The sequence below is a fragment of the Pelmatolapia mariae genome, linkage group LG3_W (genome assembly GCF_036321145.2).
Source record: "Pelmatolapia mariae isolate MD_Pm_ZW linkage group LG3_W, Pm_UMD_F_2, whole genome shotgun sequence".
NCBI classification, from domain to species: Eukaryota; Metazoa; Chordata; class Actinopteri; order Cichliformes; family Cichlidae; genus Pelmatolapia; species Pelmatolapia mariae.
This window is the reverse complement of record NC_086229.1, coordinates 73,732,001-73,752,665: the sequence shown is the minus strand read 5'-3', so window position 1 is coordinate 73,752,665 and position 20,665 is coordinate 73,732,001.

Genomic DNA, 20,665 nt, shown 5'->3' with positions numbered 1-20,665 from the left:
TTTTAAACACTTACTGTTGTTCTGAAGTATCTGAAACCCTCAAACACTCTTCTGACCATCAGGATGGAAAATTATCCACAGATGAAAACAGTGTGAGGTCAGCAGGAACTTATTTACGTTTCATTTCAGGTGAGCAAAACATTTTACAAAAGTAAATCACTCAAAAATGAAAAGTCAAAAGATAAAATTAAAGAAATTGTGGGCAAACTGACCTCTGTATCAAAAGAATACAGATCAAACCAGCCTGTACATCCATTCACACACAAACAAATCCCTGAAGTCAGGAATTTGTTTCACCGATGTATTTGGTTTTGAATAAAACCAAATACTCTGCAAACACTCCGGTTGTGTTTTCCACTCAGAGGCTCTCCCAGCACACAGGACATTTCAGTCCTTTAATGATGTTTCTCTGGCAGTTCTGCTGTAATCACAGCAACTTATCACATCCACTTAGTCTCCTTTTCCTGACCAGTTTTCCTTTACTTGGATGTCATCACAGTGGGTAGGTGACCTGATAAGGACAAAAAAGAGAAGAGCCTGTGAACCCTACAAAAACAGAGCAATCTGATGCTGTAAATTCCATTGTCATACACCATGTGAATTGCTCAATAAACATATCTTGGAAAAGAAAAAGAGAAGAGCAGTGTGCTGAGAATCTGAATGACTTTATACAGGTCTCATTAAAAATGTGGTGCAGGATCTGTGCTGTGGAAACCAAAATGCACACAGTGTGTTTGTACCCTGATGCTTTTATGCAAATTATACTTAAATGAGAGCAGCCTGTAAAAATATCTCTTCATCACAAAACTGGAAAACATTTAGGGCCAGAGTTACTGACAGTGCAAAGCATTAACATTAAAAAGCCCCTGGATTTATTAAAGAAGCTCAGAGTCACTTTGTGAATGAAAGCCATGGACAGGAGTGTTTTTGCATTCAGCTTTATTGCATATGTATTTGTAAGAGTTTCACTTTGAGCAGGATATTTAAATGAGTCACGCAAAATGAGATTGACTAATAGTCTGGTCAGCTGTTCCACACACATTTAAGGTGGATTAAATGTGTAATAATGCAGTTATCCTTTGGAGAAATCCTGAGCTCCACTTTAGTCTCAGTCCTCAGGACCTCATACAGTGCCCAGTGTTTTCTGTCAAGAGAACTAACCCTGATATCTTGAACATATTGATTCTCTTTCAGCCTCCTCTCATTGATTTGAATTGCCCCGTTTAAAACCTTAACTCACACTAAAAGCCCTAAATCAGTGCCAGTAATAACTCAACTGAACTGGCTGGATCTTTCTATATGAATTATAATTAATTGACAAAATGATACAAAATGATATAAAGTTACCCAGGCGAGTGGAGCTTGATGGGAGATTGTGGAGGCTGAGTGGCACATGTGAGCAACGAGAGAAAGATGGAGGATGTGAGTGTTGTAAACAATAAGATATATTTATGATATTATAACATTATAACATGCAAGAACTACAACTTTCTGTGAGCTGTTGAATCAGCTCATTAACTGTCTTTGTATTTCACATGGAGGCTAGCATCGACACGCTAGCTCCAGCTAGCATGTCGATTTCAATGTGATCTGCTTTAATTATTAACATATACTGGTTCCGTTTGTCATGTTGACTGTTTAATAACTAAATAACACAAAAATGTTATTTATACTTGACTTTATGTAAGAATTAACAGTGGGTTTGTCACATCTGGCAAAGCAGATAGCATGGAGTGAGGTGATTGACTACCCAAATGCAGGCACACAGAGACAAGGGTGGAAGATAGCAAAAGCGAGCCTTTATTTCCGGCTGTAAAAATACTATGAACAAAAACCAGACTGGGTGAACAGAGAAAAACCTAACTAAAACCCAGACTGGGGAAAGCTAAATATGAAACACAAGAAACACAGTAAAACACACAAACAATCCAAGTGTTTCCTTCAGTTTCTCAGGGAAACTGAGGGAAACACACACCACATATACACAGGGGGAATAGGAGACAGGAAACAGGAGGGGAACACAGCTGGGACTAATCCGACCTTACAAGACAAGGGGAAGCAAGACTAGATACACTGCACACAGGATAAGAACTATCAAAATAAAAGAGGAAACACACCTCCTGAAACTCAGACGCAAGACACACAAGCTTAACACAGAGACAAGGTGACTAGACATGAAACACGGGACACGGGAAAAGCGACAGTGCTAGCTGTTAGCATTATTATCTAACCATGCATGCACTCCCTCATGCTCCATCATCCAGGTCATGGTACTTTTAAGAGTTTGAGTTGAAGACAACTGGACCTCTGTTTATGGTCACGAGGATGCTTCACCTCTTCAGTTCTGAAAGCTGATGGAGAGTCTCAGGTATTCAACTCCTAGTGAGGTTGTGATGTTGGCAGTGGTCCTGAGAGTGGCTCACCCACCCTGCTGTCAACTGAGTTACTGAGGTCACATGGGTCAAGGTGTGAGTGTGGGGGGTTGAATGGCCTGGAAGGGATCCCAGGACTATGTTATAGGTAGCCAACACTTTTTCTATGTTTGAACTTAATGTGACCACTAGAGGGAGGTGTGTGCCTGTTACTGCTGTGAATGCATCATGACTGTCAAGCTCAATTATGTTTGTACAGTAGTAATAAATACCCACCTCATTCTAAATTCTAAAGGAATAAAAGTGAATAAAAAGCACCAGAGCAGGTTAATGTCACAGCATAAGTTACCATGATGATTTACCTTAAAGTGAACCACCTTCGTAGAAAACCCGGTGTTAACCAATAATTACCTGGATAAGTCAAAATCTAGATTCCTCTCTGACAGAGCTCCTATGCTCCTCTCACACTGAAGTCACTCAGCCTCCCCAATCATAAACCCATGTTAAGTATTTTCGTTGTAATAAAACTCTTTTAGTTAAGAGCCTTTGTGTGCTGAGTCGTCTTTATGGGTCCAGCTACCGGAGTAATTGAGTCATTGTGGTGGGGCGTGGTTTGTGGCTCAGCTGCAGGGTTGTGTGGAGCAGTGGGGTGTGGTGTCAGGGGATGCTCCACACACCTGTCCTCCATCATCTAATCATGCCTTCCCTATTTCAGCAGGATGTTGATACCTGTGGGGAGAGAGAGAGAGGGAGAGAGAGAGAGAGAGAGAGATGTGGTGCACAAGCATAAAGGTGAAAAAAACGTGTAAATAAAGTGTTCAGTGTCTGTAACGCTGTGTGCCTTTGTCCTTTAAGTAAAAGACGTTTTTTATTGTTGTTAAAAACACTGACATATGAATCATTAAAAAGCATAAAAAGGCACCTAACTCAAAGGATGAACCAGCAAATTACCAATTTACAAGTACAGTCTTCCACAGGAGCTGCTGATCCAGTTCTACACTGCGGTCATTGAGTCTGTCCTGTGCCCCTCCATCACAGTCTGGTATGGTGCAGCCACCAAACAGGACAGGAGCAGACTGCAGCGGACTGTACGGGCAGCAGAAAGGATCATCGACGCCCCCTGCCCTCCATCCAGGATCTGTACCTCTCAAGAACCAGGAAACGGCAGGGAAAATCATCACAGACCCCTCACACCCTGGACACAGACTTTTTGATCTGCTGCCCTCTGGCAGACGGTACAGAACAGGACCACCCGACACAGGAAGTTTCTTTCCCCCTCGCCATCTCCCTCCTAAACAGTTGAACCGTCACACTGCTCCCACTGCCAGACTGCAACTGCACCTTATGTACATTCTGTAGTACACAAATTCTTCCAGATTAAAGTGGAAATGTATGAGAAAAATGGCTAATTTAACAAGAAACAACTCAGAAAATAGTTTTTTCTTTGATAAAAGAAACTCATGACTTTGCACATTTGGTTTGCTGTGCTTTATGCCAACATTAGATAACCTAATATATTGTCAAGTGGATTTGGCAACAGAGAAGTATATGTGTATTATATATATTATAGCACAAAATAACCACATTATCATCGGCATCCAGACTTTGAACAGATGTAAACTTCAACACCCCTGGTTTAGTCTGAGTAAAGCGCTATACAAATGCAGGCCATTTACCATTTTTGTACCTGTGGTAAACAGAGGTGTTACAGAACTGTTATTCTTTGTGTTGGACTGCCATCTTGTGGTGCACTTGGGAATTGTTCAGAATCCTTAATGCACCATGCATTTTTTGCTTGCTTACAAAATCAGGGTGATGAAACTCCATAAGAAGATTGTTATGTGAGTGTTTTAGGACAGTTATGTTTCTTTTTCACAAACCACATCATGTATTATTGTAGAGTCTACCTTACAATATAAAGCACCTTGAAGTGACTGTTGTTGATATTTGGAGCTGTAAAAACAAAATTTAATGTCTGCTCCTCATTCACCGTCACATTGCATATAAAACAAACATTCTCTTGCATGTACGGCCTTCTGACTGAGCATTATTGCAGTAACACAACCCAGCATTAAACTGATGTACACCATTCTGTACAGTTATAAAATAGCTTTTTTGCTACAAGGTGATCCTCAAGCTAACAACTTGTGTGTTGGTATAATGCAGCATGATGTGCATGTGGAGGTCAAGTGTCAGGTCTGAAATCTGCAGCAGATGAACAACATCACCATGAAGCTGGGACGCTCCGTTTGTTTCATTTATTTCTGGTTCATCACATGAAACAGCCAATCATAAGTCTGTTCACAAAACACACGAAGATCATAATTTCATAATTGCAAGAACTTAAAGAAAACCTTTCAACCTTTCACCTCTGTACGTTACAAAAACAGTGGTAATAAAAAACAAGATTGCATAGGTATAAATGTAAAGATGAGACATATACATGAAGACACATTAAGGAACTTGTTGAATAGAAGAAGCTGGCGAGGTTCACAGTTCAGAGTCAGAGAGGAATATGTACACTTCAGCTACATGAATTTTTAGTTTCATACAGCGTTCGCATCCCTCTGTGAGCAGTAAAGTTTATAAGCTGGATTTACTTTGAAGTAACAAAAATAAAAAATACAAATATATAAAACTAAGTAACAGCACCTAAAACAAGCTTGTTATACAAACTTGTTTTTTCACATTGTGCTACAGTTAAAGAAGAAAAGGCCACATGAGGTTGATATTTTAAACCAACACAAAACCCCCTGCTTAATTTAAAGTTAATTTCAATGAAATTAACCTGGATGTTAACTTATCTTCAGGTCATCTGTGTAACTGTCCTCCTGCGAAGAGGTAAGAGGCTGTGTGATCTCTGGATCATCGTAAGTCTTAGATTGAATTCGTCGTTTAATCCAAAACCTAACAACACCGAAAACAAGAAGCACAGCAGCACAAAGAAACGCAGCAGAAACTGCCACTCCAACATGTTCATCCTCCTTCCCTCCGCCTTCCTTTATTCTATGCGTCTTCCCTCCATCCTTTGTGTGTACTACTGTCAGACCTGCAGGTGAGAAACAGGTGTCAGCTGATCAAATGAAATTAATTGGATTTAAAAAGTATTCTTGGGGATAAATATCCTGATGAAGCTTATAATTTAACTTTAACGTCAGCAGCCTGGGCAACAGATTAGAATCAAGTACGAAAACATTTACACATTTTACACATCACTAAATTAAAACTCAGACATCCCTGTGCGAGTGTGAAGTAACATTCACTGGTTTTAGTGAGATACGGTTTAAAAAGCTGCAAATATAAAACATTTTCCCCCCGCAGAGACTCGACATCCATATACATGCTGGACATGAAAATACTCCGAGCTGATTTTAAACAAAAACTCTGAACATGAACAGGTTATGTTTTTAACATTAGTTACCATGGTGATTTAACCAGGTAAAAAGAGAGTGTCTGACACAGAAAGCTCTGAGCAGAGCCCTAAAATAGCTCAGACACTAATCTGACTCTGTAATCTGTTTCACTTTACCACAAAGACAACAGCTGGAGGAACATCTGTCTACCTCTGACATCCACCAGCTCATCCATACAACAAACATCAACAACCAGGAAGCAGCTTCACCTCTGATCACACACACACAGCTCTACTCACTCACCAGGAGTAATATTAACACTGTTGGTGCTGTTGATTGGAGTCTCAGATACTCCCGCTGTGATGTTTTTCTGGTCTGAAAGGTAAATAAGACAGAGCAGAGAGGTTAAAGGTCAAACTGTTTGAATCTACAGCAGCCGTCTACAGCTGTATCCCAGTTCAGGGTCTGCAGCCTTAAAGGTTGCATTTTAAGGCCGATTACGTCACAGCGATGCGAAGAAGGCGTCGAGATTTAAAGGCTGCTCGAAATGCGTCCTTCATTTCCCTGAATTTTAAGGATGTGGCGGTGTAGACTTCATAGCCCAACATATCCCAGACTTCATAGCGCGGCGTAGGGTGTGAATAATTTTGCTGGAAAAAACGGAAAAAAAAAAACGGTGGAAGTGGAGCAGCCGAAGAGTAAATGATTAAAAGTAAATAATAAATAAGATGTAACTTATTTATGTGCACATGTTTAATAATGAAGAACATTAAAACATTACTGTTGGCCACATGTCAGCAAAGTTATTTGACATTAGTGATGTTTTTACTTGCAGCTGTAACTTGGTTTTAAAGCCTTTACTTTAAAAATATACGCCGTTCAATAGTTGACTTTAATCCTTCAGAGAATGTGATGATTTTATGGATAATTAAAGTCAGTCATATATCCACAAACACAACAAGCTGAAAGTCAGTGATGCTGCTCGGTTTGCAGTCCTGAACTGCACTGTTAATGTTAGCTATGTTATATTTGATTGGTTAGCCACCACCATTTCGTCCGTCTGTATCTGGAAGGGTCCCACAGGATCTTAGCCCGGTCATTCTCCACCACTCTCCCATTTTGGAGAGATGCGACGAGACGCAACGAAGGCTAGACCGTCCCATTTCACAAGCCTCTCACTTCCGCACTTCTCGTACTTATACTACGCACCGTACGTAGTCGCTAAATTGGGACACAGCCTCTGTCTCTCTCACGCACAGAGAAACTGAATCCATATGAAAGTAATTTTTTACTAAATTTTGTTAACATATAAAGAGGCTGATACTATTTAATCATCTTTATGTCGGAGTCAGATATATTTGGGCTTAAAACAGTTAAATCTCACCTGCAGAGACGAACAGGACAAACATCAGCGTGGAGCAGAGTGACGCAGTTACAGCAGACATGTCCGTGTTCTCTGTTTCTGCTGATCTGACTCTTAGTTTGTTCTAAATGTCTGAGTCTGTTGGTGTTTTCACTCAATAACTGAACCTGGGTTTAAACCATTTAAGGTTTAAATAAAGCTGAAAGTCACTGACTGCGAATCTGTCTCTGAGACGCTCACGCAGAGGTTAGGCTTTCGAGTTCTTCTTCTTCTTCTTCTGTATAGGGTTTATGGGCGGTCGCCAAACAGCAAAATGGTGCATTACCGCCACCAACTGGTGTGGACTGTGGACCAAAATGACAAAAATTAAATAAATAAATAAATTCTCCTGAACAAATGGGTCTGCCTTAAAAACCAAAATATAGCCTGATAACTTTCACTTATAGAGCTCATGCGAAATAAATCAATCCCGTACCTTCACTTCCATATCGTCCAGCTTTTTGGTCAGTTGTCTCCTTTCAATATCATACCTCTGACAATGCAATAACACATGTCCTGTTGTTTCCTGTTCCCTACTGCAGTCACACTCCCCTGTACAGTGTTTACCTATTAAAAACAATGTGCTATTTAAACCAGTGTGTCCAAATCTCAGTCGAGATATAATCGTCTCCTCTCTCCTGTTTCGGCCTGTACTTCTCATTTCCCCCACCTAAAACCATCGCCCTTTCCTCTCTTCCTCCCATTGCTTTTGCCGCCTTTCCTTCATTTTCTGTATTCCGTATTCTGCTCTTGAGCTCCATCCTACTCACACTAATGAGTCTGCCATCGGTCTCCTTGTTGCGACTTTTGCTGTCCTATCTGCCATTTCATTTCCTTTAACTCCACGATGCGCTGGTACCCATAAGAATGTGACCACAAGCCCCATCAGAGTGATTCTGAATAATGTTTGCTGGATCTCTATCAGAATGTCAGGTCTGCAGTCTGAGTGACTGTCTTGCAGACTGGCCAGAGGTGAGCTCGAGTCTGAACATATCACAGATCTTAGTGGTTTTGTTTCTTCAATCCACTGGACTGCTAAAAATATTGAAACCATTTCACCGGTGTACACCATTAAACCGTCACTGATCCTTTTCCCCACCTTGATATTAAATTGAGGAACTATAAAGGCTATCCCACTTTGGTTGGCTGTATTCTTTGATGCATCTGTGTAGATTTTGACATAACTATAATACTGATTAATATACTCCTGTGCTGTATGTGAATTTAAGATAACACCCCTCTCCTTGTTCGTTTTGTTTAACAATGTGAAATCTACTACTGAGTCAGGGAGCATCCATGGTGGTATTGTAGGCAATGGTACTGTTTGACTTATGTTTATCTTGTCCAGATTAAGGTCAGCTGCTTTCTGTCCCACTGTCCACCCAAAGCTCAATTCCGTTTTCTCTTTTTCCCAGCATGGTTGGAAAACGGTTTTTGTCGGATGATCTGGACCATGTCCTTGTAAACTTGCCCAGTAATTCAATGACAGTTGCTCTCTTCTTATTTGTAATGGCATTTCCCCCATTTCAACCTGTAGTGCTGCTGCAGATGTTGTTTTGAATGCACCTGAGCAAAGTCTTAACTCTTGATATTGGATACTGTCTAACTTACGAAGACTTGTTCTGGCGGCAGAATTATATACTATAAACTCAGAATCCAGTACTGATCTAATCAACCCAGTGTATATAGTTTTCAAAGATTTCTATCAGCCCCCAGTCAGTTCACACTAAGCACCTCATTATATTCAACACTTTCTTGCATTTGTCTATTATTTTCTGAATTTGTATAGTCCATGTCACCCTTTCATCAAACCACACCCCCCAAAATTTAAATTCTTTTACCCTTTCCAATTCTTGTCCATATAATCTGACCCTGATTTCATCCCCACCTCTTTTCCTTGTAAAAAACATTATTTTAGTCTTATCAACTGAGAATTTAAACCCCCATTTATATGACCACTGTTCTATTTCTGTGATTGCCTGCTGTACTTTCTTTACCAAAAAGTCTAACCTTCGTCCTCTTGCCCACATTGGCTGTGTCCCAATTCAGGGTATGCACGCTTGAAGTACGCATTTCAAGTGCGAATACGTCACCGCCAAGCGACGACGGCTGTCCCAATTCAAAGTGTACTTCAAATGCATACTCCAAATGCGCCGTCGATTTCCCCAAATATCAAGCGTGGTCCGGTGCACGCTTCGTGGTCCCATATATCCCACAATTCATAGCGCAGCGGTGGGTGTGGATAATTTTGCCGCAAAATACAGCAGAAGGGAGCGGCCGAAGAGTGAACTGTCAAAAGTAAGTACTGAATATTATGTCACTTATTTATGTGCGAATGTTTAAGAACATTAAAACATTACTGTTGGCCACATGTCGGCAAAGTTATGTGACATTAGAGATGTTTGTACTTTCAGCGTTAACTTGGTTTTAAAGCCTCTACTTCTAAATATATATATAGTTGACCTTAATCTTACAGAGAATGTGATGATTTTATGGATAATTAAAGTCAGTCATATATCCACAAACACAACAAGCTGAAAGTCAGTGATGCTGCTCGGTTTGCAGTCCTGAATATCACGGCACAAGCAGGATTCACTGCACTGTTAATGTTAGCTATGTTATATTGCTGCCTCTGTTCGGTGGTGTCGAGCCAAACGGACTTTAACGTGTGTTTGAACGAGCTGACGGTTCACTCGTTAAGCTGAAAGAAAGATGCTTTAATCACAGGAGTCACACATGTGTCCACTGGACCATCTGGGAACTCTTCTTGTTTAGCACTCGTAATAACACAAACACTAAATCCTCCTTCTCTTGTGCTGTTTTGTAGCAGTGTATACACCTGAGACTGTCACCTGTCTGTCTGTCCTGCACTCTCTCTCTGTTTCTTTCTCTCTGATTGTGGAATAAAAGTATGAACATGTATTTATAAGTTACACTTGTGTTTGAATCCTGCAGCTTATCGCACATTTGATTTCCATGTGTGACAACTGCAAGTGTCCAGAGTGAGGACAGACTGAGGGACCCACTGCTGCACATCATCTGTGAGGCTTTGCACCCCTGATGATCCACCAGGACAAACTCAGCAGTGTGTGAGGAAGAGGAGGAGGAAGAGCCAGCAGCAGCTGACAGATGGAGAGAATAGACAGACTGTTCCCTGTTTGTGAAGGACTGCTAGGAAAGTTTAACATAACTAATTGTCTGTCCTGAATCAGTCTTATTAGGTAATGTTCAAATAATGTTATCATTCCAGTGTTTTCAGTGTGGGAGAAAGTACTCAGGGCCTTCAAGTTACACACTATGAAAGGCAGCAACAAGTTTAATATTCAGAAACCTAAAGTATGTATCAGCAGCAGAATGGAGCTAAAAATAAATGTTTGTTTCAGTTCTATGAAGCTTTGAGTATTTCCGATTAGTAGCACTGCTGTGTTTGTTGCATCATGTTGCTGTGATTGTTTATATGCTTTATATATTCTGAGGTAAGTTGATCTATAGTGTTCCATCATATTCTATAAGGATGTTATGTGTTTGTTTACTTTCTGCCCAGTTTGATCCATTTAGCAGAAGTCAGCCTGTTTAAGGCTCTGATATCTATTCTGTATGACTTAAAGCAGTTATGACATGGTCTTGGATGTATTGTCAGATTATTATGGTATATATATGTATATATAGATATGTATATATAGATAGATAGATAGATAGATAGATAGATAGATAGATAGATAGATAGATAGATAGATAGATAGAAAAATACAATATCGCCTTCCACTGTTACGCCGATGACATACAGATCTATTTTAAACTTACTGACGACCTTGCTGTGTCCCTACACTACTTTCAAGAATGTATGCGGGAGGTCAAAGAATGGTTCCTGAGTAATTCTCTTGTGTTAAATGATAAGAAGACTGAGATTGTGGTGTTCAATAGTAAAATCCCTCGTGCCCGACTCTGTGCTGCCCTGGGTTCCTTTGCTAATTTTTCTTGTGACTATGTCAGTAACTTGGGTGTACTGCTGGATAGCTCGCTCAAACTCGATAAGCAAGTATCTGCTGTAGTGAGATCTAGCTTCCACCAACTGCGCCTTATCTCTAAGGCTAGGCATTATGTTCCACATGAGGACCTGGAGAAGCTTATTCACGCTTTTGTGACCTCCAGGCTGGATTATTGTAACTCCTTGTACTACGGTCTTCCCTCTTCTCTTCTTCTTAGACTGCAAACAGTCCAAAATGCAGCAGCCCGCCTCTTGACTGGTACCAGGAAGTTTTCCCCTATTACTCCTGTTCTAGCTAGCTTGCATTGGCTGCCCATAAGGTACCGTATTCAATTTAAAATACTACTCCTTACATTCAAAACTATTAATAAATTGGCGCCAAGTTATCTTAGTGAACTTCTCAAACCACATACTCCTGCTAGAACACTTAGATCTGCCACTCAACAACTTCTGATCCAACCCAGATCTCGGCTGAAGTCCCGAGGTGACCGTGCGTTTGCTCTGGCTGCCCCGGTACTGTGGAATACCCTTCCTCTCGACCTCCGTGCATCTGATTCTATTGCACTGTTCAAATCAAGACTAAAAACCCACTTATTCAATCTTGCCTTTCCCTCTAATTAATATTTCTTTTATGATTTTATGCACTTTTATGCTCATTTAATTTCTTGTTTGCTCTGTACCTGTTGCTTTCCTATGTATCAGTGACAGCTACCTGCTTGCATACTTAGTACTTGCTTTGGTCCTATTTCTATTATTTTCCTTCTATTCCTTATGTTACTTGTTAAGCACCTTGGCATACCCTTGGTTTTTAAGTGTGCTTTATAAATAAAGTTTATTATTATTATTATTATTAGATAGATAGATAGATATTTATTACAGGATATATTACAGCAGTGAGCTTGATCTCTGGGTCAAAGATTAAAGTTGCAGTTATTTATGTCCTATCACCTTAAATCTTCACTCAAAGACAAGTATCTTTGACAGTGTATATATAGATGTATTATACATAAGAGACAAATATTGTTCGTCTAATATGTTGGCATTATTACATTTGGCTCAATGCTTACATATATGTGTAAAAAGGAAAATGTACGAGCTGTGATAACTGTTTCTGATAGAATGAAGAGTAGACTGATATATTAAATATTTCTTTATTGGGTGAGAAAATCAGACCATGTCATAACTGCTTTAAGTCATACAGAATAGATATCAGAGCCTTAAACAGGCTGACTTCTGCTAAATGGGTCAAACTGGGCAGAAAGTATACAAACACATAACATCCTTATAGAATATGATGTAACACTATAGATCAACTTACCTCAGAATATATAAAGCATATAAACAATTACAGCAATATGATACAACAAACACAGCAGTGCTACTAATCGGAAATACTCAAAGCTTCATAGAACTGAAACAAACATTTATTTTTAGCTCCATTCTGCTGCTGATACATACTTTAGGTTTCTTAATATTAAACTTGTTGCTGCCTTTCATAGTGTGTAACTTGAAGGCCCTGAGTACTTTCTCCCACACTGAAAACACTGGAATGATAACATTATTTGAACATTACCTAATAAGACTGATTCAGGACAGACAATTAGTTATGTTAAACTTTCCTAGCAGTCCTTCACAAACAGGGAACAGTCTGTCTATTCTCTCCATCTGTCAGCTGCTGCTGGCTCTTCCTCCTCCTCTTCCTCACACACTGCTGAGTTTGTCCTGGTGGATCATCAGGGGTGCAAAGCCTCACAGATGATGTGCAGCAGTGGGTCCCTCAGTCTGTCCTCACTCTGGACACTTGCAGTTGTCACACATGGAAATCAAATGTGTGATAAGCTGCAGGATTCAAACACAAGTGTAACTTATAAATACATGTTCATACTTTTATTACACAATCAGAGAGAAAGAAACAGAGAGAGAGTGCAGGACAGACAGACAGGTGACAGTCTCAGGTGTATACACTGCTACAAAACAGCACAGAGAAGGAGGATTTAGTGTTTGTGTTATTACGAGTGCTAAACAAGAAGAGTTCCCAGATGGTACAGTGGACACATGTGTGACTCCTGTGATTAAAGCATCTTTCTTTCAGCTTAACGAGTGAACCGTCAGCTCGTTCAAACACACGTTAAAGTCCGTTTGGCTCGACACCACCGAACAGAGGCAGCAATATAACATAGCTAACATTAACAGTGCAGTGAATCCTGCTTGTGCCGTGATATTCAGGACTGCAAACCGAGCAGCATCACTGACTTTCAGCTTGTTGTGTTTGTGGATATATGACTGACTTTAATTATCCATAAAATCATCACATTCTCTGTAAGATTAAGGTCGACTATATATATATTTAGAAGTAGAGGCTTTAAAACCAAGTTAACGCTGAAAGTACAAAAATCGCTAATGTCACATAACTTTGCCGACATGTGGCCAACAGTAATGTTTTAATGTTCTTAAACATTCGCACATAAATAAGTGACATAATATTCAGTACTTACTTTTGCCAGTTCACTCTTCAGCCGCTCCCTTCTGCTGTATTTTGCGGCAAAATTATCCACACCCACCGCTGCGCTATGGATTGTGGGATATATGGGACCACGAAGCGTGCACCGGACCACACTTGATATTTGGGGAAATCGACGGCGCATTTGGAGTATGCATTTGAAGTACACTTTGAATTGGGACAGCCGTCGTCGCGTGGCGGTGACGTATTCACACTTGAAATGCGTACTTCAAGCGTGCACAATTCAGGGGAAGGATGCTTAAAATGCCATATTTGGATGCAATGACGTCACAGCGACGCGACGAGGACTGTCCGAATTCAAAGAGCACTCAAAATGTGGTGACAAATGCGTCCTACTTTTCCGCGAATTTTAAGGATGGTCCGATGTATCCTTCGTGTCCTACTATATCCCAGGATTCATTGCGGGTCATAGAGGAGATTTGTTTCTGATAACGATGGTGGTCGAAGCGGGAGAGGAAAACACTTTCAAATGTAAGTATATGAAAATCTGGTTGTACAAAAGTTAAATTGTTATAGTGGTAGTGTTGTTGAGCTTTGGGCATCTGCATAGACAAGTTTCTTTTATTTAAATAACCGTAAACCAGCTTGTATGGCGGGTCCCGCGGTTTTTCATGTAATGCCGCTTACATACAGCTAATTTAGATTTTTTCAAATTGGTGATATGTTGTGGGGAACAAAGACCAAACAGCTAAATTTATTAAAACGAGGAGAAAACGATCACCTCTTCACTGGGTGAAGAATTGAGCCGCTACGGCGTGGAGGTACAAGAATAAATCAGTTTACACATCATATTCATATGAGTGCGGTCCTATTAACCCTCATGCTCTACAGCAGCGGTCCCCAACCTTTTTGCGCCGCAGACCGGTTTATGTCAGACACGGAGCGGCCTTTAAGGTATGGCGGATAAATACAACCACATAAAATGATCCGACCAAGACAAAAACTGTGGTATTTTGTAAATATAATAATAAACGTGACTGTACTGTGTAATTGTGTAACTTTATTAGCAGCGTCCTCCTGAAAATGTGCCAAATTGAGAGTAACATCCTCTTCTCTGCCGCTTAATGCTCTCTGGTCGCTATGGTAATGTGTAAATATTTCTTTCAAAATAAGACACACAACTACAACAAGGGAAAAACTCAGGGCAACCGAGTTAACGATAAAACCCTGAAAACCATAAATTTCACACCGGAGCCTTAACTCTCGTGGCCCGGTACCAAACGACTCACGGACCGCTGCTGTACAGAACCTGTGATGTCCAGACGGTATTCCTCTGGTGTTCTGCTGTGAAAACTTTGGGATTTAGGGATTAACATAGTTGCCATGGTTTCCTTTCTTCTCTTATTTGTTGTGTGTGATCAGGACAATTCTGGAGAAGATGGGCCTGCAGGGGAAAGTCACCCCCTTGCAGGCCAGAAGACATGAGATAACTTTAAAGAATACAAAGTACGTATGTGTGTTATCAAGACGATAATTCTTAAGAACACAAGTTAATAAATGTGCAATTACTAAGAGTTGTTGTGGTGTTTTTATTTGCCTGCTGTCATTTTGATTTCCTCTGCCTTTAGGATTGCAAATATCCAGGCTCAGGAGAGGGGGTCAGTGGGAAGCCCACTGCTGCTACTTGGCCCTGGTTTGCCCTCATGGATGAGGTGATAGGACAGATGCCTTCCATTAAGCCTCTTTTCCTAATGTCCTCTCTCCCTCAGGACACTCCAGGGCCAAGCACAGCAGTGGGTGATGACGAAGTGGCTCAGCCACCTACGACAGGGAGAAAGAGGAAAAGAGACAGGGATGATGAGCTGCTAGACCTCATCAGAGAGGACATGAGGCAGCAAAGAGAGGCTGAGGACAGGAGAGCAGGGAGAGGATGGACAGACTGTTTTCACTTCTAGAAAGATTAGTTCCCAAATGAGTTATGTATTGAGAAATGTATTTATTTGAATATATTTGTTACATTGTTATATGTGTTGCATTAGTTTAAAGGTTTTATGTTATTAATAAATTGATTCAAACAAACAGTAATTGTCACTGAACTCAATTTGATTTACAGGCATTTGTAACACGTATGAACATAACGCTAACTTTGAACAATTTTACTTGGATATTTATTTGATAGCAATAAAGAAAATAACAATAACAATTAAACATGAATATTGCAAATACACAGTATGTAAAGATGAAAAAACAATATTTTCAGTTGTTCACACAGGATTAACCTGACTGACCTGTTCCTGGACTGTTTCTTGAACAACTGTAATAGATTACAGGAAGTCTCTGGCAGTGTTGCTGAATCTGCCGGAGCAAGATCAGACATGGATGAGGTGCTGCAACTGAGACCTGCGGTTTGTCTTTTCTGGTCGGGGAGTGGAGAATCACACAGGGTGGTCTGCAAAGAGCTTTAGGATGCTTCCTCCCACTGTCCACTGCATCGTCCATCCACAGGGTTTGCAGGGCTCACTCGTGGCTGCCACACCACTAAGATGTTTTCAGAAATATGCAAGCAGGAGATGGTGGATGCTATATTATTAGTATAATACTTGTAACTCTGTAGCAGACAACAGTTTGATAAAGTGCTATGTAAAAAACAAACAAAAGATTAGATTCTATACGTTTCAAAGATTTTTAGTTTATATATTTTATATGATACAGTACATGTGTGAGAATGACCGATGTTGTGGCAAAAACTGATTTCCGGTTTTTGCCCAAAACTGATTGCTCGTATTTAACCTGCTATGAATAACTTGTTGGTCTATATTACTTGAAACATATGTCAAATGTTTCCCTCATTAATGATATCAAGTCACTTTGAGCCACCAGCAACATTCCTGTAACAAGCTGCAATCAGTTTTTGGCAGTGACTTTTATATACACAATCCAATACAATCAACCAATACACAATCAACACAAGGCTCCAGACTGTCTCTCTCAACCACCCAGGTTAGGAGGGAACTGAGGAGGATTAATGGCAAGAAGGCAGCGGGTCCAGATGGCATCAGTTCGAGGGTCGTCAGGTCCTGCGCGGACCAACTGTGTGGTGTGATGGAGCACCTCTTCAACCTGAGCCTGAGGCTGGGAAGAGTCCCACAGCTCTGGAAAACCTCCTGTGTTGTACCAGTGCCAAAGACTTCACGCCCCAAGGACCTCAACAGCTACAGGCCGGTGGCTCTGACATCCCACCTGATGAAGACCCTGGAGCGGCTGGTCCTGGCTCAGCTTCGGCGCCTTGTGAGCTCATCACTGGACCCACTTCAGTTTGCCTACCAGCCTGGCATTGGAGCGGATGATGCCGTCATTCACCTCCTACATCGCTCACCTGGAGACCGCTGGAAGCACTGTGAGAATCATGTTCTTTGATTTCTCCAGTGCCTTCAACACTATTCTTCCCTCGGTTCTGAAGGACAAGCTGGAGAACTCTGGAGTGGACCATCACCTCATTACCTGGATTTTGGACTACCTCACCGACCGACCACAGTATGTGAGGACTCAGGGCTGTGTGTCGGACAGGGTCGTCTGCAGTACGGGGGCCCCACAGGGAACGGTTCTGGCTCCGTTCCTCTTCACCATCTACACTGCAGACTTCTCCCACAACTCCACCCAGTGCTTCCTGCAGAAGTTCTCTGATGACTCTGCTATAGTCAGCCTCATCACTGATGGGGACGACAAGGAGTACAGAGGACTGACTCAGGACTTTGTGGACTGGTGCCAGCTGAACTACCTCCAGATCAATGCCAGTAAAACCAAGGAGCTGGTGGTAGACTTCCGCAGGCACAAACATCCTCCACTGCAACCACTCAACATCCAAGGTATGGACATTGAGACTGTGGACAGCTACAGGTACCTTGGTGTTCATCTGAACAACAAACTGGACTGGACTCATAACTCAGACGCCCTCTACAGGAAAGGGCAGAGCAGGCTGTACCTGCTGCGGAGACTCAGGTCGTTTGGAGTGGAGGGCCCACTCCTGAAGACCTTCTATGACTCTGTGGTGGCCTCAGCCATCTTTTATGGTGTGGTCTGCTGGGGTGGCAGCATCTCTGCTGGGGACAGGAAGAGACTGAACAGGCTGATCCGCAGGGCCAGCTCTGTTCTAGGATGCCCTCTGGACCCAGTGGAGGTTGTGAGTGACAGGAGAATGGTGGCTAAGCTGTCATCCCTGCTGGACAACATCTCCCACCCCATGCATGAGACTGTGACAGCACTGAGCAGCTCCTTCAGTGGGAGACTGCGGCACCCACGGTGTGGGACGGAGAGATTTCGCAGGTCTTTCCTCCCCACTGCTGTCAGACTCCACAACAAAGACTTTAACTGATCAAACACACACATCCACAAATGTGCAATAATCTTTCTGGCACCGTTGTATTTTTCACTCTGTTGTATATAGCATTTGTATTCTATTTTTATCCTATTGTATATTTTATTCTATTTTATTCTACTGTATATAGTATTCTATTTTTATTCTATTCTGTACAGTTGTGTACTGTATTTATTCTTATTTTATTTTATTCTAATTGTCCTTCATAACTTTTGCACTGTCCACTTCCTGCTGTGACAAAACAAATTTCCCACGTGTGGGACTAATAAAGGTCATCTTATCTTATCTTATCTTATATCCTTTATTTATCCAGTTCACAAACAATCTTGTTGACATTAGAAATTTATTTTTTTAAGAGTAATCTGGCCAAGAGGACAGCAGACAGCGCAACAAATATATCAATTGTACCTACATTATAACCAGAGTTATAAAGATACTTGAACAACAGGTAATTATTGTATATATAAAACACCTTTGTAAACCATGTTCACCGAAGTCTGTTTACCAACATACATAAAGATATTACACATATTACACACAGAAACATTGGAAATCAGTTTTGGCAGGCGAACACTTTTTTGGCACAACGCTGGCAATAATTCAATTATCCGTGTAATTAGCTAAGTAATTCCTAAATGCGTGTAGATTAAAGTAAATTATTTTACCTGGATATGATTGTCTCTGATGAGCCCAATGTACAAAACGTGCAGGCGACGACGATAAGGTTTTTCTAGCTCCTCGAGAATTAAAATTAAAACGGAGCGACATTTCTGGGTCCATTTTGAAGTTTTCGCGCTGTGGCGCTAGCGACTGGAAAAAAGAACGCAAGTAAGGGCTGAGTTGAAGGCTAGGAGGCTGTACACAGCCCATCTGTTATGTTGGATACTCATTGTTTGTTCAATAAAGTTTCTATGGAGAAAAAAAGGGGGCTGTCCACAGCCGCTCACTTCCTGACTACCCATCCGTCTAAGGACACTACCTTGTGACGTAGGTAGGTAGTGTCCTTATGAGCATCCTTCCCCTGAATTCGGACACAGCCATAGATGCTTCTTTCACTCCTCTTTCAAACTTCAATGTTGAGGTTGCCATTCCCTTCAATGCGCAGTCCAGGAAAGGCAAACAGTTATGCTTTGTGTCTTCCCTGTTGAACTTGATGTTTTTATCCACGGCGTTAATGTGAGCAGTGAAGGATTCCACTTTTGGGGTTTTGATTTTGACCCAGGTCCACATATCTGTACCAGTGGCTGGATACTCTACCTTTAAAGGAGCCAAGAGCCTTCCTTTCCACCTCCTCCATGTAAAGGTTGGATTCAATAGGTGACACCGGGGAGCCCATGGCGCAGCCATGTTTTTGTCTGTAGAAACCTTCGTTGTATTTGAAATATGTGGTGGTAAGGCAGAGGTCTGACACTGTGTGAATCTGATCAGGGGTGAAGTTGGTCCTGTCTTCCAAAGAGCGGTCTTCTTGTAGTCGTTTTCTGACAGTCTCCACTGCCTCTGTTGTAGGTATGCAAGTGAAGAGAGAGACTCCATTAAAGGACACCAAAGTTTCATCTGGATCCAGGGTAAGTAAAAGCAGCGAATGGGTTGCAGAAAAAACAACATTAAAAGCTTTATAATCAGTTATGGATTATGTGTGTCTGGTCTATGGTTCAGCAGCTAAAAGATTGGTAAATAACTTGGATAAAACCCAGTATCAAGCGTTGAGGTTGTGTTTTGGGGCCATTAAAACTACACCCATGTTTGCATTGCAAGTCGAAATGAATGAACTACTGTTAGAAATAAGAAGACATCAGATTACTTCAACTTACTGGGCAAAGTTAAAGGGACATGGTGAAAAACATATAGCACATTGTGATGGCCAAATCCATGGCCACACTCTAAAGTCGGTAACTTTTGTATTTTCATTTCTTCATTTGAACATAGTAACACATTTTAGTTACCAATAACTTTATTGATTGGTTTGGATACATTTGTTCTATTTGTAAGCGTGCACATTTAGTTTACTTATGTATTCATACCACTTCATTACTTTGATTTTTGACTAACTTTTGTCTTTTTATTTCTTACCTGCCAACATCCCTGGGAGTTGCTGGACAAAAGATGGTAGCCAGGGTTTGAACCCATTAAATACAAAGAGGGCTAATTGGACCACACCACCACTTTCTACTGAAGGGGAGAATGTGTGTTTTCTTTAATTTAAAAACAAAGTATTTGTATTTAATTAAATATTTGAGTTTAGGGTTTAATGGGGTTTTGATTTTCTTCTTTAGTGTTTAGTTTATTAACAAACTAGACTGTACTGCATTGTTTTGTGATTTATGATTGTGTTTGTTTGTTACCCCTCATGTGTCACAATGGTCTGATCAGCCATTATATATACCCTTGTATGTCATTTCATGTTGGGTCAATTATGTTTGTTTGGGCAGTCATTTGGTTTGTTAAGTTTGCAGTCTTTGCCTGAGTTCAGTTTTGTTTCTTTGACCTCTTTTATGAGCTCAACATTTATTACTTTTGTAAATATAATTTTTGGGGGTTAAATAAATGAAAACTATATTTTTCTAATAATTCCTGGGACTCCTCCTGTTTTTTCAACTCGGTCCATCACACACATGATATAGTTAAACATTGTCAAAAACAAGAAAAATAAAGGGAATCAACAAGAAGTTTTGGTTAAATTACAGGGAAAAAATACATTAGAAAGGAATTGGTAA